Source organism: Vulpes lagopus, chromosome 8 (genome assembly GCF_018345385.1).
Source record: "Vulpes lagopus strain Blue_001 chromosome 8, ASM1834538v1, whole genome shotgun sequence".
Taxonomy (NCBI): Eukaryota; Metazoa; Chordata; class Mammalia; order Carnivora; family Canidae; genus Vulpes; species Vulpes lagopus.
The window spans coordinates 134325051-134341312 of record NC_054831.1 but is presented as its reverse complement, the minus strand read 5'-3'; the positions used below and the strand labels follow the sequence as shown (position 1 = coordinate 134341312).

The window sequence follows — 16262 nt, the reverse complement described above, 5'->3', positions numbered from 1 at the left end:
GGGGATTCCAAAAGGTACTTTTCCAGGAAAAAACACTTGAAGACAAAGGCTGGAGAAAGCTGAAGCTCAAGGTGAATCAAAAAAGAAAAACTTTGTCTTTCCAATTAAGTAGACTAGGAAAAAGAAAAGGGGGGGGGGGGACACATTACTACCAACTCATTAATTCTTTCCTGTAAACAATTTAATTAAATTCTGCTAAATACAGGAGAAATACTCATTTTGGAGTGCTCTCCCCCCACACACACCTCAAAAGCAAATTCCTGCAGGTTACTCCCCCCCCATGCCAACACTTCCCCTGCTGCACAACCTTCGAATGGATTTCCAACCCAGGCGTGGATTGCTCTGCTCACGGCTGCCAGCATGACAGCCTCATATGTCTGAAAGCTGACACTTCAGCTTTTAAAAGAAATGGGGGAAAATAAGCTGTTGACTTCTTGGTTAAAGTATTTTCTTGTTCTAACTCATGTTCTTATGTCACTGGGCTAAAAAAAAAAAGAGAGAGAGAGAGAGAGAGAGAGAAGGGAGAAGAGAGAGATATGACTTTCCTTGAATGATCTGTTTAACCTAAGCCAGAGGAAAAAAAAGAAAGTCATTAATTACTTATGTGAGCTATTGCTTCAGAAAGACAATAAACCTGCCCGGTCGCCATGGATATGACATATTTGCTCTGAAAACAACACAATAATTAGCAAAGGGGAAAGATACAAGGAGAATATGCAAACTCCTGAGTTTAAAGCCACAGTGCTCTTTTCTCCCGTAAGCCTGTTCTGTTTGCAATCCAAATCAAACAAATTTTAAAAATATAGCAAAGGGGGAAAGATCAGAAATGGCTCCTCTCTCCTCTGAGCTGAGAAGCAAGAACCACTCCACCCCCTTCCCAAAATAAAATAATGTAAAAGAGAACCAGGATGGCATGGGGTGTGTGTGTGTGTGTGGGGGGAGAATCAAGTATTGACTCTGTTTTATTTCCTATATCAGGGGTGGAGTCAGGTTTGTTTTTGCTTCTTTCCTTTTTTTTTTTTTTTAAGTGTACTCTTATTTAAGCTTTGGACCTTCTGGCCAGATATAAATTTATTTATGAAAGCCAAATGCCCTGTGTGTGCCTCACCCCTCCCCAAAGTAAATGGAAATGTGAAGGGGTGGAGGTGGGGGATCCTACTTGAAAAAGCAAAACAGTATACTCAGAAAGCATCGGCTCTACAGAGGGACATCCACTCCCCCACCGCCAAGAAAATGGAACCCAGGCCTTACTTTAAAATTAAAAATGCATTAAATGGTTTTACCTACAACTTAGTCCCAGAGGATCATTAGGAAATGCAATCGCTTTGTATCATATCTGTCAACGTGATAAATATCTGAGTTCAGAGTAGGTTTGCAATTTTTCAGAGTGTCACAAACCAAGATAATTTTTTTTTTTCTGCCTTACTTTCTTGATTCACTGTACCCACCGCCTCCAAGTCCGGAGTCTACAGAAAAAGAACTGAGAAGACGACAGGAGGATCAAAGGAGAAAAAGTTGATGTGCTCTCATACATGGGACAGAGGTTCCTGATAATCCCCCCCCCCCAAAAAAAAGTGGGAAAATTAGGACTGTCAAATATTTGGGCTTTTTTTTTTTAATTTCTTTAAGTACTCCATTAACTTTGAGTAAGAACTTTCCCCCTCTTCCCAGAGGCTAATTTTCCAAAAACAGATGGTCAGGATCTAGAAGAGAAGCAAATATACCTCAACCCCCACAGGCAGGGAAATCTAACTTTGAACTTCTTTTTAAATTAAAAAAAAAGGGGGGGGGCAGATAAACTATTAATAAGTATGAAAAATTAGCTGAGCTACAAGTTTTGTTTTTCTTATTAAAAAAATTTCAACACAAGGGGAGCAGATATAAAGGAGAGATTCACATTTGACTTTCTATTTTTTTTTTTTTTTGGACAATAGTTGGGTTTTTTTTTGTTGTTTTAGATTGGACTCTTTGATCTTGAAAGAATTTTGCTCTTATACGATGGGGAAGAAGGGGGTGGTGGTGAAATGATCTGTTTTAAATGATGATGCAACTTGGAGATCAAAGCGCCCGCTCTCCCCTAGCCATAATAAGCTGTACTTGCCACAAAGCGCGAGTCTCCGGGCTCCTCTCCCTCGTAAGAAGGAAATAAAGTGCACACGGAGACTCCGGGAGAGACGCGAAGTCTCTGCAAGGTGCAAAGTCTAAAACACGAAAATCAGAAAGGCCCGGGGAGAGAGGGAGAGGCGCTGCCCCTTTAAACGTTTTAGTGCATATGGAGTTTGATTTCTGAAAGAGATCAGTTTAACATCTCCATAGAAACCAGCAACAGATTATCATCAACAGAATAAATAACTAGTCTAATAAATTAAACAGGAGGCATAAGATCGCTGGAAACCTGATTACTGAAGTTCAACAATATTCCCCATAAACTCTGGTGGCCCGCCTGGAAGGTGGCGAGACACACGGGGGCGGGGGCCCGTGCGGCTCGCGGGGTCCCGGGAGGGCCGGTGGGCGCCCGGGCGGGGACGGGACGAGCCCCCCGGCCGGCCGCGCGCAGGCCCCGGGAGCCGGGCAGGGCCGCGCCGGGGAGGGCGCGGGGGGCGCGGGGGGCGCGCGGAGGGCGCGGGGCGCACCTGGGGCCGCCCGCGAGCCGCTCGCCCCGGGCTCCGCGCTCGGGCTCCGCGCCGCCCAGCGCCCCCTCTGGGCACGCGGAGCGCAGCCCCCGGAGCCGGCGACCCCCCTCGCCACGCCCGGCGCAGCTGCTCCTGCTCAGCCCGGACAGCTCCCTCCGGCCGGCGCGTGTGCGTCCGCGTGTGCATGTGCGCGGGGCCCGCGTGCGCGCGTGTGTGTGTCCACGTGCGCGCGCGTGTGTGTGTGTCCGCGCGTGTGCCCGCGCGTGTGCATGTGCGCGTGTGTGTGCCCGCGTGTGCGCGCCGGCGGCGGGGGCGCCGACCACCCTGCGCTCCGCTCTCCAGCCGCCCGCGCGCCCTTACCGCGCCGCCGAGCCAGCTCCGAGCCGTCCTCATGCGCCAACTTTGCCGCCCGACTCCCCTCGGCCTCGCCCCTCGCCGCCCCCGGCTCTCCGGGCGTCCGCGGGGTCGCAGTCGCGGGCCCACCGCACACGGGGGGGCGTGCCCCGGACCCGCGGGGGCAGCCGGGCGCGGACCCTCGGGGCCCCCGTGATCCAGCTGGGCTGGGGGAGCCCCGGGCTGGTCCGAGGCGTGTTTCCGCTGCGTCCCCGGCGGACAGTCGTGCACCCGCACCCGCACCCGCACCCGCACCCGCACCCGCACCCGCACCCGCCGCGCCGGGGCCGCTCCCCAAGCCGAGGCCGGTCCCGGGAACTTGCGGGGCGGCCGAGGCGGCCCCCTGCGCCCTCGCGGGCCGCCCTAACTCCGGACCCGGGTCGGGGACGACTCGGAGCAAGAATGCGCGCCCACCCCCCAGAGAAGGGCAGAGCAGGGCCTATCACCACGACCTCGGCCTACGCCCCCAAGCGTCCCTCCCGCCGTGATTGACGGCGCATACACCTGTTCCCCGCCCGGAGCTCCCGGCGCGGGGACCCACGCCCGCCCGAGCGCTCCGCCGCGCCCCCCGCGCCCCCGCGCCCCCGCCGGCCCGCGCCCCCCGCGCCCCGCGCCCCGCGCCCCGCGCCCCGCGCCCTCCCCTCCCGGGCCCCGCTCCCGGCCCGCCCGCTCCCGGCCGCGCTGGCTTCGGAGACAGAAAGAACAGAAAGCAAAACTTCTGGCGGCCGACGGCCATCAGCTGCACATTCTGCAAATGCCACCGAGTAAAAATAAACCGGCCGCCGCTCCGCCCGGCCGGCTCACCCGGGGCGCGCGACTCGGGCCCTGCCCCGCGGGCTGCGGGAGCGACCGGCCCGGCCCCACCGCCGCGCGCCCCCGCGCCCCGCCCGCGCGCCCGCCGCCCCGCGCCCCGCGGCCCCCGAGGTCGGGCGCAGGTGTCCGGGGGCCGCGGCCCGGCTGCCCCCGCCGCCCCCGCGCCCCGCGCCCCGCGCCCCGCGCCCCGCGCCCCGCGCGCTGCCCTCCTCCCCGCCTGCGCCCCGCGCGGCCGCGGCCTCCAGGCCCCGCAGCCCACCCGGGACCCCGCCCCGCCGAGCCCCGGGCGCGCACCGGCTCCGCCCGCCCGCCCGCCGCCGCCCCGCGGCCCGCATCCCGGGGCGCAACTTCTCCCGCAGCGCGCGCCGCCGCCGCAACTCCCCGAACTTTTCCCGGCCCCGGCGGGCTCCGGCGCACAGGCGCGGCCCCACCGCCGCCCCGGCCCCGAGCCCGCCCGCCGCCGCCCTGCGCCCCGGAGCCGCGGGTGGGGGTGGGGTGGGGTGGGGGGTGGGGGGCGGGGAGCGCCGCTCGCCGCGCCCGGAGCAGCGCACTTGAGACAAACTTCGCAGGCGGCGGTGGCGAGGGGGCGCCGCTCCCCGGGCCGGGCAGCCCCGCGCCGCCCTGTCCCGCCCGGAGGCAGCCGGACCCGCGCCCGGGCGGACGCTCCTACCTCTGCCGGCGGCACCCACAGCCCGGCGCGGGGCCCGCGCCCACCCCTTCCGCGGGCAAAGTCTTGCAAAGTCACCCCGGCCCCTCGCCCCTGCCCCCCTCTCTGCCCCGGCGGGCGCACGCACCCCTGCAGCAGGGGGTGGGCGCGCGGAGGGGCCGGAGCGAGCCCCGGGGCCGGCGAGCACCTGCCCCCCAGGCTGCAGCGCGGGGGGCGCCCCCACCCTGTGTGCGAGGTCCTGCGCTCGCGCGGGCGCCTCCCCCGCCCCTGGGCTGGGGCGAGCGACCCCCGGGCGCCCCGCGCCCCGCGCCCCCCGCCGCCCGCGCGCCCAGAGGAGGGGCAGCCCGCGCGCAGGCAGCAGCAGGCAGGCTGCTGGCTCCGCGCTCCCCGCTCCCCGCTCCCCGCTCCGCGCTCCGCGCTCCCCGCTCCCCGCTCCGCGCTGCAGCCGAAGCCCGGGGTGGGGGCCGCGCGGGTCGGGGGGCGCGGCGGGGGCGCGCCCGGGGGGCCCCGGGGGCGGGGGCGCGGGGGGCCCGCGGCGGAGGCAGCGCCGAGTCTCTTACCTGCACTTGGGGCGGCTTTGGGTGACTTTCCAAGTCCGGGGGAAAAATGTGTGTGTGTTTGGGATGGAGCGCCGCGGGCGCGCATGCGCTGCCCAAAGTTGCCGGATCCCGGATTTTTCGCTCCCAGTCTCCGCTCTCGCCCGCTGTGATTATGGAATTCTCCGCGGCCGGGCGGGCGAGCGGGCGGCACGCAAAACCCGGGCCGGATCGCGGGCCCGGGCCGCGCTCCGCCCTCGCGCCCCCGACCTGCGCTCGCGGCTTCCCCGCACCCCCCGCGGGGCCCAGCTGGGCCGGGGCGCGCGGCGGGGCCTGCGGGGAGCCTCGGCCGCGCGGCAGCTCCCAGGCCCCGGGCACAGCGGGGCGAGGCGGGGGGAGCAGGGGCCGGGCCGGGAGCGGGTTACTTTTCACCTGTTCTGATCCCCGACAGCCGGTCTGCTCCCGCTTTCCCACTGAAGACCCAGCTCTTTTCTGCAAGTTAGAATGTTGGGATGGTCGAAGCCGGAGGAACGTGCTGTTCTCACCGTGTGATATCTTACTCGGTGCAAGGGAGTCCTTCATCCAGCCCATTGTGCAAGGAATAAACCCTCAAGTGAGCGAGATGGAAGATAGGCCGCGAAGAATGAACCTGGGGGGGGGGGGGGTGAAGGCAATGAGCATTAAAACAAATGAATAATGTTATTTCAGAGAGTGAAAGGGGCCGTGAAGAAAATAAGGCAATAGGGTAACGCGTTTTGGGAGACCTAATTTATCCCTCCCAGGTGACGGAGAAAGGCCTCTCCGAAGGCGGGGGACATTGGAACTGCCCTAGAGGAGCCCCCCTCATCCGTCCCTTTGTCCCCACTGCCCGCATCCCAGGTGACCTGGAGGTCAGCTGCTGTCCTGGCGCGGTGGCTCTGGTCCTGCCTTTCCCTGCCAGGCCACCCCTGTCCCAGGACTGAGCTAGTCGCTGTACCTGTTTTTCCTTCTCTAACAAGGACGTGACGGAAATAACGTCAGTCGGGGAGAGAAACGGGTAAACACTCGGATGGCGAGAGAAGTGAAAAACTGACCGCAGTAAGTCAGCGAAGCAGCTAAACGATGGGTCGCATGAAGGAATACAAAAAGTATGACCCCCAGTTTGGAGAAGTGTCCAACCGGATGCAGCAAACGGAGAGGAAACGCCACGGGCTGGGAGACGTTGTTGTGGGCTAGCAGACTTTGGGATGTAATCAGCAAGGTTTGGGCAAAGCTTCTCCAGACCAGAAGTTTCCAGAAGCCCTGGATGGTAATTGGCCAAGACAGACATCCACTGGGATGCATTCCATGCCCTGCCTTAAGCTGGAAGCTAATTGGTAAATGCATAGAGACTGGGGACTCCGAGGCCCGCTGGCCCTGAGGTGGCCAGGATTTGCCCTGTCCCCTAATAGAGCCACCGGGCCGCCCCTCATCCTACAGCCGCTGAGTGATCTCTACCTGTTACACTAGCTGAGAAAATAAAACAACTCAAGGATACAGCTCGTCTCCTTACCGCATGGAATGGGTCCGAGAATCCCATGTTTGGGATTTGTCGGCACAGGATGGCCAGATTTGGGGGTGAGACACGCCTCTCAGGTTCAGAGACTTTTCTCTCAGCTTTATCCCTGTAACTAACAGGAAGCAGCAACGCATCCATAACTAACAGTCCTCCCGGAGCACTGACCCATTGCTCTCCCTCACCACCCCGCACCCTCAAATCAGGTCCAAGTCCTCAGTTCCAGGAGTCGGCTTGCTGGCCTATTGTGCATGAGACCCTTGTGACTCAGCAGAACACACGGCCCTAAAGATCCGAAGCCCAATCCTGCCATTCTGCAGAAGGAGAAACTGAGGCACGGTGAGGGTAATGACCTGAGGAGCAGGGAGGGAGGTTTTCTAGCTTTTGATGTGAGGTCGATTCCACTCCCGGGGCTGTATAAAGAAGTGGCTCACAGCTTGTGCTTTGGGGTCAGACCCCAGCTACTCACCAGCGGGGTGACCTTGAGTAAGGCATTTGACCCCTCTGTGCCTCAGTTGCCTCAACCGTAAAATGGGGATAATAAGAGAACTACTGCGTGGGCTTGTCGAGAGGCTAAAATGAGTTAATGTAGGGAAAGTGCCTGAGCCAAGCGAGTGATCGATAAATGCCAGTAATTGTCATTGCTCCTTGGGACATCCGGTGCTCCCTCTACTTCTCATTTCTTCCTGTCCTCTCTCCCTTGCTTCCTCCCCTCTGTCCTTTCCTTCCTCCGGGACGTGCCGCAGGAGGAGTCCCGCACACAGGCGTCCTTCAGCAGGAGCGGGGAAGACACAAAGGAGCCGGCGGTCCCTTCCCGCCTTGCCCTGGAAGGCTCTGCCCCCGCAGCCGCGTCCCCAGCACCAAACTTTCATGAAGACATTTGTTCTTCCCTCCATTCTTCCTCCGACACTTCAGGATCCTCCCATCGTCCAGGGAGCCCTTCTGTCTCCTCTGGAGGAAACTCCGGGGGGCGGGGCTGGAAACAGGGGCAAGATGGGGCAAGCGGCGAGGACTTTGGGGCGAGGTGAACAGGGGTGCTTCCTCTGCCTTTCCCAATCCCCACTCCCCCAACTCAAGCAAAAATTGTGTTCTATTTTTATTCTCTTTAAAGATTTTTTTTATTTATTTGAGAAAGCGGGTGCAGCGGGGTGGGGGGTGACAGAGGGAGAGGGAGAAGGAGATGCCCTCGCTGAGCGGGGGTCCTCACGGGCTCGGGGCTCTGACCTGAGCCGGGGACAGATGCTTCACCGACTGAGCCACCCAGGCGCCCAAAATGTTGTGGTTGCCAAAACTTGTGTTGCAAACAGAGCAAAGGGCTGGGAGAGAACCGCAGGCCCGAGAAGGAGCCGAGCCTCTCGCCGTCTTGCCCCCGCCCCGCGCCCCTTGCCCACGTGGAAGTTACACGCTCTTTTCCTCACTTGCTTCATTTTATGGCTTCCTAAGCTTTCCTTAGAATAAAACACAAACGCCTGTCCCCGCTCAGCAAGGCCCGGCGCTGGACCTCCGGCAGTCACACCGTCCCGACACACTGGCCTCTTGTCCTGGACGAAGCCCGTCCTTCCTCGGGGCCTCTGCCCGGAAGGCCCACGGCGCCCGCTTCCCCGCGGCCCTCCGTCCGAGGCTCTCCCGAACCCTCCAGCCTTCTCTCTCCCGTTACCCTGTTGCACTGTTTGCAATGATTTTGCTAATTCACTTGTTTCCACGCTTCCTGTCCAGGTGCCCTTGCTAGAACAGGAGCTCCTTGGGGGCAGGGACTCTGTCCTGTGTCCCCTCGTGTCCTGAGCACCTTCACGGGGCCTGGCCCTGGCCACCCTTCACCCGCTGGGAGTCGGGCACTGAATCAAGAGAGGCCTCGTGGCCCCTTCTCCAAGGGGCCTGTGCTGCAAGGGAAGGGCTGCCGAGTTCCCGGACAAGGTTTGGGGGAAGCAGGGGGAGCTACACAACCCAGGAGTTCCGGGGAGTCGCCGGGTTGACCCCGGGGGCTTTGCCGAGTTTCCACACTGCTTGACGTTAGGCCAGGGGGACAGTGGGGACCCACAGCTGGTTCTGGCAGACTGTGGCCCCACGAGGAGCCTCCGGAGGCAGGGGGGAGGCAGGACGAGCCATCTGTGTGGCCCTCACGAGGCAGTGTCGTCTCCTTAGACCCTCGGGACCACTGTGGTGAGGGGGATACGGCATCTGCCCATTACACGGAGGAGGGAAGCAACGCTGAGTGACCTCCAAGGGGGTGGCCGCCTGAACCACGCTCTTCACGCTTGGGCCAGGACGTGACACAGGGATTCTTCCTCTGAGCTCCCAGAGCTGAGATCTGAATGTTGGGAGACGAGGGGAGGAGAAGGAGCACAGACCCGTCCTTTAACCGTCAGTTTTATCTCAATATTGTAAAAGACGAGAAAAAGGAACCAAAGAGATCACAGGACCGAGCACCAGATTTTGTATGTATGCAGTAAGCACTCAATAAGTGCTGGCAAAGAGTGATGGCTTTTAAATGAACAAACTATCCACCATGCGCTCCGCCTCCCTTTCTCCTAAGCGGCTCCTGGCCTTGACCTCCGTGGACGAGGTCGGTTCGCTGGTCCCGGGCCTGGCCTGGTGCTGGCATCACAGTAGGTGCTCAGTAGATGCTTAGTGACTGAATAATTAAACAAACGCCCGAGATAAGTGATTATGGTGATTACTGGGCAAGTTGTAATTAAAAAAAAAAAAAAAAGCTGAGTGCATTTCTTTTATTTACGAACGCCTCTCTCGGGAGTCCTGGAAGGGAGGATGGGAGCGGCGCCCCGTCCCCAGAGCCAGGCCTGATCCTCAATCCCATCAAGATGCTGAACCTGACAAACCCTTCAACCCTCCGAGGGTCTTCATCCTTTTTGCGAAGTACAAGGTCATTGTTTCTGGCCCCTCGTGGGGGACGCATCTTCAGCGTAGGAAAGTCACAAAATACAGATAAACAGGAAGGAGAAAACCTGCGTCACCCGTCATCCCGCCCGCCACGAAGGATCACTGGTGATGTTCTGGTGAACTTCCTGCCAGTCTAGGGTTGTTTGTTTGTTATCTTTCGCTGGGTTTTGTTTTATAAACTCGGGACCAGGCCGAGCGTCGTGGTCGCCGTCGTCTCCGCTAGCACGTGCGTGCAGCACCGACACTTTCTCACGCCATCGGCTCTCCCCGCGTGCCGGGATTCTTGATGGCTGGGTGATGGGGTTTGTCCTAGTTCACTGGGAAAATTTTGGACGTCTGACTCATTTCCAGTACTTTCCCTTGTTTTGAAGACCCCTAGTGAACATCCTGGTCCAGAGAGAATCGTGCGCCTTCCTGACTGTCTACACCTGCAAGCTCTTGGTGCCCGCGGCCCCTGCCCGGGAAGGCTGTGCTCTGCTGTCCCCCTGCCGTGCGTCCCGGCAAGCGCTCCAGCCTCGGTATCCCCTCTCTCTCTCTCTCCCTTTTTTCTTAACCCCTGTTAATTAATTAATTAATTAATTTTTAACCCCTGTTAATTTAATGGGTGAAAGTGCCTGTGACCCTAGGAATGGGTCCTCAGCAGAGCCTTGCCGGCCACAGGCAGGGGCTGTCTCCAGGCCTGCATGGCCCCGGGGCCCACAGCCTCACCCGGCTCCCGGCCTCCAGCTCCCGCTCCGGCGCGGGTCTGGGTCCTTCAGGGGCTTCTCGGGCATCCCCCCAGTGCTGGGGGTGGAGGGTGGGGTCTGTCTCAGTGTTTGAGCCTCGACAGAGATGAGCTCCGCTCCCTCCTACCTCTCAGCGCCCACACCTTCCAGAAACCTCTCGACAGCAGAGCCTTGGGGATTTCTGTGCCATAAATACTATCTGTTTTCCAAGCTCAGGATCCATACTTTGTACCTGCTTTCCTTTTCCCCACCTGGGCTCTCGCTCAGCTCCGTGCAAGCCTCCTCTTTCTAGTTCGTTCTAGTTCACTCACTTTTTTGGGTGGGGAGGGGGGTGGATTTGTGTTTACTCTTGCCTGCTCAGGATGAGAATTGCAGGTGACTAATTCTTTCCCTTTTAGGAAACATTTTTCTGGTCCCGGGGTCTCCGATCTCCATGGCCCTTTTCAGTGTTAATACCCTCTGGACCATCTAACTTAAATTTCAGAAGAAAAGGGTAATTCACATTCCGTGCTAGCAGTTGAGGGAACACAGAGAAATACAAATATAAATACAATGCAGGAAAAAAAAAAAAATAACACCCGTGATCAGAGAGTCCTGTGTTTGGGTGTGAATTGGATTCCAAAAAATTAGAAGAATGAATTGAAATGAAACCCACCGGGCACACTTTTGGGCCCCCAGCGGGCGGGCGATGGGGGGGGGTGTGGCTGGGAGTGACGTGTGTGGCTCACGGGGAGGCACGTGCCCGACTCCCTCTGCAGCGTGAGGTGCCCACAGGCGTGGGCCCAGGGGGCCTTGAGGGAGGCTTTGGTCCTGGAGGACCTGGAGGCCTGGCTGCGCCTGTTTGCACACTGGAGGACCGGCAGCCGCCCAACGCGGAGAACCGGCCAGGTGGAGGGCAGGGTGACGGGCTGACGTCACCTCTTACCCCAGGCTCCGCGGGGACAGCTGCCGCCTCCTGAGCCTGGCGGGGAGGGGCGGCCTGGCTCCGGGGCCCGACAGCCAGGGACCCCGGTGATGGAGAAGAGGAGGGGGGCCCGCCTGTGCTCAGAGCCTCTGCCAGGCTCCCGGGGGAGCTCAGAGCCCGGGCCGTGCCCGGGGGAGCCCGGGGCTCTGGGAGCAGAGGCGGAGGGCCGCGAGGACCTGCTCCGAGACTGCGGAGGTGGCCGGGCTGCCCGACGGGCCCTCCGCAGGTGCCAGCACCGCCGCCGGGGGCTCGAGGGCGGGGCATCGGGAGGCGAGGAAGGGCCCTTCTTGGGAGGAGGTGCCCTAGTGTCGCGCGGACAGGCGTGCCAGGTCGCTGCCGGGAGGGGAGGGCGCCCGCCGTGCCAGCCTGGCCCGGATGTGAGCGAGGCCCGCCCGCCTCTCCAGCCTCACCTCTCCAGTTCCCGGCTGTGCACCTGCACACCCTCTGCTCGGGCGCAGGGGGCGCGTAGGGACCCGCCAGGCCTTTGTCCGAAGGCCTCTGTCCCCTTTCTTGGCTTGTCTTCCGCCCTCTCGCCTGTCGAGACCACAGCAGATACCACCTCTTCCAGGGAGCCCTCCCTGAGGTCTTCCTCCCCAAAACTGGCTCGGATGCTGCTATTCGGGCTCCCACAGCCCCCTTGCTTCCCCTGTCCTGGCGCTTAGCACACTGGTATAACTAACTTCCCGCAGCAGACTAGGTGTGTGCGTGGTTTTTAAATAATGGGTGTATTGGGGCGTGGATTTCTGAGCTGGGTAAGTGGGTTCGAATCCCAGCTCTGCCACCGACTAGCTGACTGTGCGCTGGCAGCATGGCCTCGGGCAGGGCCTGGCCTCCGCTCGTAGCACCCGTCTGTGAAACGGCAACAGAACCAGCAGCTGCCTCCCAGCATCGTCAGAAGAATCACTGGAGACAATTCCTGCAGGGCCCTGAGCCTGGAATCCTGCACAGCGGCTGTCGTTTTACTCCCAGAATCTAGCAAAATGCTTAGAGAACGTCTGGCGAACGAGCGGCATCCCCGTGTGGATGGACACGTGTGTGGCTGTGCGGTATGTGCCGGGGCCGGTGGCGGGGGGAGCCAGCACTTAGGAGGCAGGTCCTGTATGGATATGTGTGTCCACTCTGAAGGGTAATGGGCTGGTTATTTATGGTCATGGCTCAAGAAAAAAAAAAAAGAGACAAACCAGTGTTCAGTAATGACAAAGTAATTACCTTTTTATTATTTTTTCAATAGGATTCAGAGGGAGTGAGGGCCTCGGCTGTGGCCAGAACAGCCCTGCTCTGAGCTACCCCCATTCCAACGCTGAGCAGGGGAAAGGCCTAAGTGGCTCCCCCAAACAGCGGGGGGCGGGGCGGGAGGCGGCTGCCCAGACTACAGAAGAGGAGCTGCAGGCCCAGAGCGCTTCCAAGTTCGAGGAGTTGTCTGCACCCACGGGACCAGACTCTGAGCCCAGAACGTTTACTAGAGACCATGTCAGAGGAGGCAACGAGGCTAGAGAGACTGCGCGCAGGTTCATGGCAGAAGGAGAGCAGAGCCCTGGTCCTCTGACCCCTGACCAGTGCTCCTTACCATTGACTCACCTGAAAGCAAGGCCTTCCGGGCCGCAGAGCCCTGCCTCAAATTTCTACCTGGAAGGGGTCTGACTTGCTAGAAGGTGATTTTATTCTGGGGTCCTTCAGGAGACTGTTGGAGACCCCAGAGGTTAAGTGAACTACACTGTGACGGGCTCACCTATCTGGTGATAAGCTGGTGGCCAGTGAGGGGACCAAACCAGCCTTAGCCTCTATTCGTCCATCCATCACTCATCTGTCCATCCATCCGTCCACCAATCCATCTATCCCTCCATCCATCCATCCATCCATCCATCCATCCCTCTGCCCACTCATCCATCTTTCCCTCCATCCGTCCATCCATCATCCATCCACCCCTCCGTCCACCCATCCATGTATCCCTCCATCCTTCCATCTATCCCTCCATCCATCCATCCACCCCTCCGCCCACTCATCCATCTTTCCCTCCATCCATCCATCCATCATCCATCCATCCCTCTGCCCACTCATCCATCTTTCCCTCCATCCGTCCATCCATCATCCATCCATCATCCACCCCCCCTCCGTCCACCCATCCATCTATCCCTCCATCCATCCATCCATCCCTCTGCCCACTCATCCATCCTTCCATCTCTCCATCCATCCATCCATCCATCCACCCCTCCGCCCACTCATCCATCTTTCCCTCCATCTGTCCATCCATCATCCATCTATCCCTCCATCCACCCATCCATTCACTCATCCCTCCATCCATCCATCTCTCCATCCATCCATCATCCATCCACCCCTCCGTCCACCCATCCATCTATCCCTCCATCCATCCATCCATCCATCCATCCACCCCTCTGTCCACTCATCCCTCCACCCTTCTACCCACCCATTCACCCCCTTATCCACCCATCCGTCCATTCACTGATCCTTATATCTTACAAACATTGGGTGAGCGCCCCCATACACCAGGAACCTTGCTAGAACCTGAGGGTCTGGGGATGCTGTGATGCACAAAACAAAATACCAGGAAAAGCCTGTGGAGAAAGCTCAGTGGCACAGGAGGCTTCTGCAAGACACCTGGAGGGTGATGTGAGTGCATGAGGCTTGGCCTGTCAGGGAGTCAAGCCCCCAGCGTTCCAGGTCCAGCTGTGCCCCCAGCGTCCTGGGGGATCTCGGATGCGTCCCTCCATTCTTTCTTCCCTCCCTATGGTTTCCTCCTCTATCAATTGAGAGAGTTGGACTAGCTCAGGGGACAGTGGACATGATACGGAGAGGACTCTTTGGGTGGGTAGGCTTTTCAGAGGGACAGTGTCCCCTCCAAGGGGGCAGGTGAGAGGACGAGGAGTGAGAGAGTGAAGAGCAGAAAATTCTGGGAGAATAGAGTCCATGAAGGGTGGAGCGTGTGCTCCAGCTCCACCCCATTCCCTGGGTCTTCAAACCAGGGCTCTGCTCTTCTTGGCCTGCCGGTGGGTAGCCTGGGGCAGCGCCTGGGCCCAGGTAACCCGAGGACCGAGGACCGAGGACGGAGGACCGGGCCCTGTCCCTTTGTCCTTCCTGCCCCACCTCCCGCCCCTGCCTCCCCACAGCTGTGATAACCCACACGTAGCACTCTGCCCTCTGGAATTTATTTTAAGGCCTTGGCTGTTTATTTATTTTATTTAGAGATTTCTCGGTGCTTGGAGGGGAGGAAAATTCGAATGGGGTGATTATGAAATACTATTTCACCTCGCTGTTCATTCACAACAAACAAAGAGAAATGATTGGTGATTAAAAATGCATTCTCTCTGCTTGTTTTCTTTTGTTTTACCATTATGGAAATATTATAAATACTGAATACTAATCTGGACCTGCGGGGACCTCACAGACCTTCCGGAAACCGAGTCTCCTGCTCTTCCCTGGGGCAACCTCGTGCTGTCCTCCCTGGCACAGAACGAGGCTCAACCGTGCCCCTGGGGTCCCGGCCGGAGGGCCTGGCGCTCCTCCTCGCCGCGGGTGTGAGTCTCCCCACTTCCTTGTCCGGGTTCCTGCTGAAGCAGACGGGGCCCAGGTGAGCGGCGCCGTGGGAGGCCGGCGCCCGACGCTCCTAGTCCAAAAGTCGCACCGCGGGGCTCTCCAGGGCGGTCGGCACTGGGCCCCATGCCCTGCCCGCGCCCCCGTGCGACCTTGAGCGCTGCTCCACCTCCCCGAGCTTCCGTGTCACCCCCATAGGTGGCCGTGGGGGTCCCCACTCGAGGACGGTGTCCCAGCTCCTCGCCGCGGGGCCTGGCGGACGGGAGGGCCCGAAATGTTGGTTCCTAGGGCGACGAACAGTCTTTACCCTTTGGGGCTCGGTTTCTCCCTCCGGGAGGTAAGGGAGTGCGCAGGGGACCCTCGCAGGCCCCCCGGCTCTGGTGGGCGAGGCCTCTGCCTCCGGGAGGGGGGGGGCGTCCTCAGCCTCCCTGACCCTCAGCTCGGCGGAGACTTGGGCTCCTTCCTGGGGCGCCGGCACCTGTGCCGAGGCCCCGAACCACAGCCTGCTCCCCACGGCCGCTTTTCGAGCAGGAAGCCCGGCGCTTCCCCATTTGTGTCAATCACAAACAAATAAATAAGAGCCAAAGGGCCCGAGCCGATTCCGAAGTGTTCACCAAGTCCAGATAAACAGCGAGTTCTGTGGCGTCCGCGTGCCTTTTATCTTTCACTTTATTTAACCAAATTAACTGCTCTCCGTGTCCCCTGCGTGTGAGTGTCTCTCTCTGTCATATAAAATACAATCACGCTTGCTTGCTACATGTTTCAGATACTTTATCATTAACATCAATTCCAGCCAAATTAGGAGTTTCTCCCAACATAATTGCCCTTCCCATTATCCAGCACTTTATTTTTTCAAAGCACTTTCCAACCATTAATTAGTTAACCCTTAGGACGCCCCAGAGCCAGCGCTCAATGTCACCCTCCCTGTCTCCCAGCCGGGAAGGGGGGCGGGGGTCAGGTGGTTTGTTGGAAGTCACCCTGGATGTGGGGGCTGGGGGCTCGGTGGGGCCCTGGGGATCCTCCCTGCAGCCTCGCAGCCTGTGGCTCATCGGCAGGGTCGGGGCCTGGGCCGCAGTGCGATCGGAGCTGCCAGGGCCGGGGTGGGGGTGGGGGTGGGGGGGTGGGGGGGCAGCACCTTCCAGTCCGCGCATTTGGTTCTCTCTATGGCTCCTCCAGAGAGGGGAGCGGGGGGACCCGGTTGTCGGGTGGTGGCACATCCTCCACTACGGGGCCCAGGCCACAGAGGAGAGGACACCCTGGAGTGCCCAGGCGGGGAAGTACCCGTGGCATTATGGTCGCGATCGCCCACAGCCAACATCGGGGGTGCAGACGGGGTCTCCCGGGCACCCGTGCCTGACGGGGCCGCGGCCCCCACGGGGTGCAGCTCCCTCCATCTCCCACCCTGCATCCTGTCCCTGGCAGGTGCACCTGCGGCCGTCAGGGCCGCGGCAGGTGAGCAGGTGGGCAGGTTCAGGTTTGGGGCAGACGTCCTGGGAAGGTTCGGAGGAGCCATCCCGGGAAAACAGAATGATTTACTTCCTGGACCGTGG

At 59.8% G+C, this 16262-nt stretch overlaps 1 protein-coding gene across 2 annotated transcripts in view; it reads right to left on the bottom strand.

Moving 5' to 3' along the window:
- The window catches only part of CASZ1 (castor zinc finger 1), a 141506-nt gene extending 136228 nt beyond the window's left edge, over positions 1–5278 (bottom strand). Inside the window, exon 1 of one of the 2 annotated variants that reach the window (XM_041765248.1) lies at positions 5067–5278. The gene's annotated coding sequence lies outside the window, so the exon portion shown is untranslated. Of the gene's footprint in view, positions 1–2993; positions 3123–5066 lie in introns of those variants that run through there. The other variant, XM_041765251.1, reaches the window with a different exon arrangement.
- Between the last annotated feature and the right edge of the window lie 10984 nt (positions 5279–16262).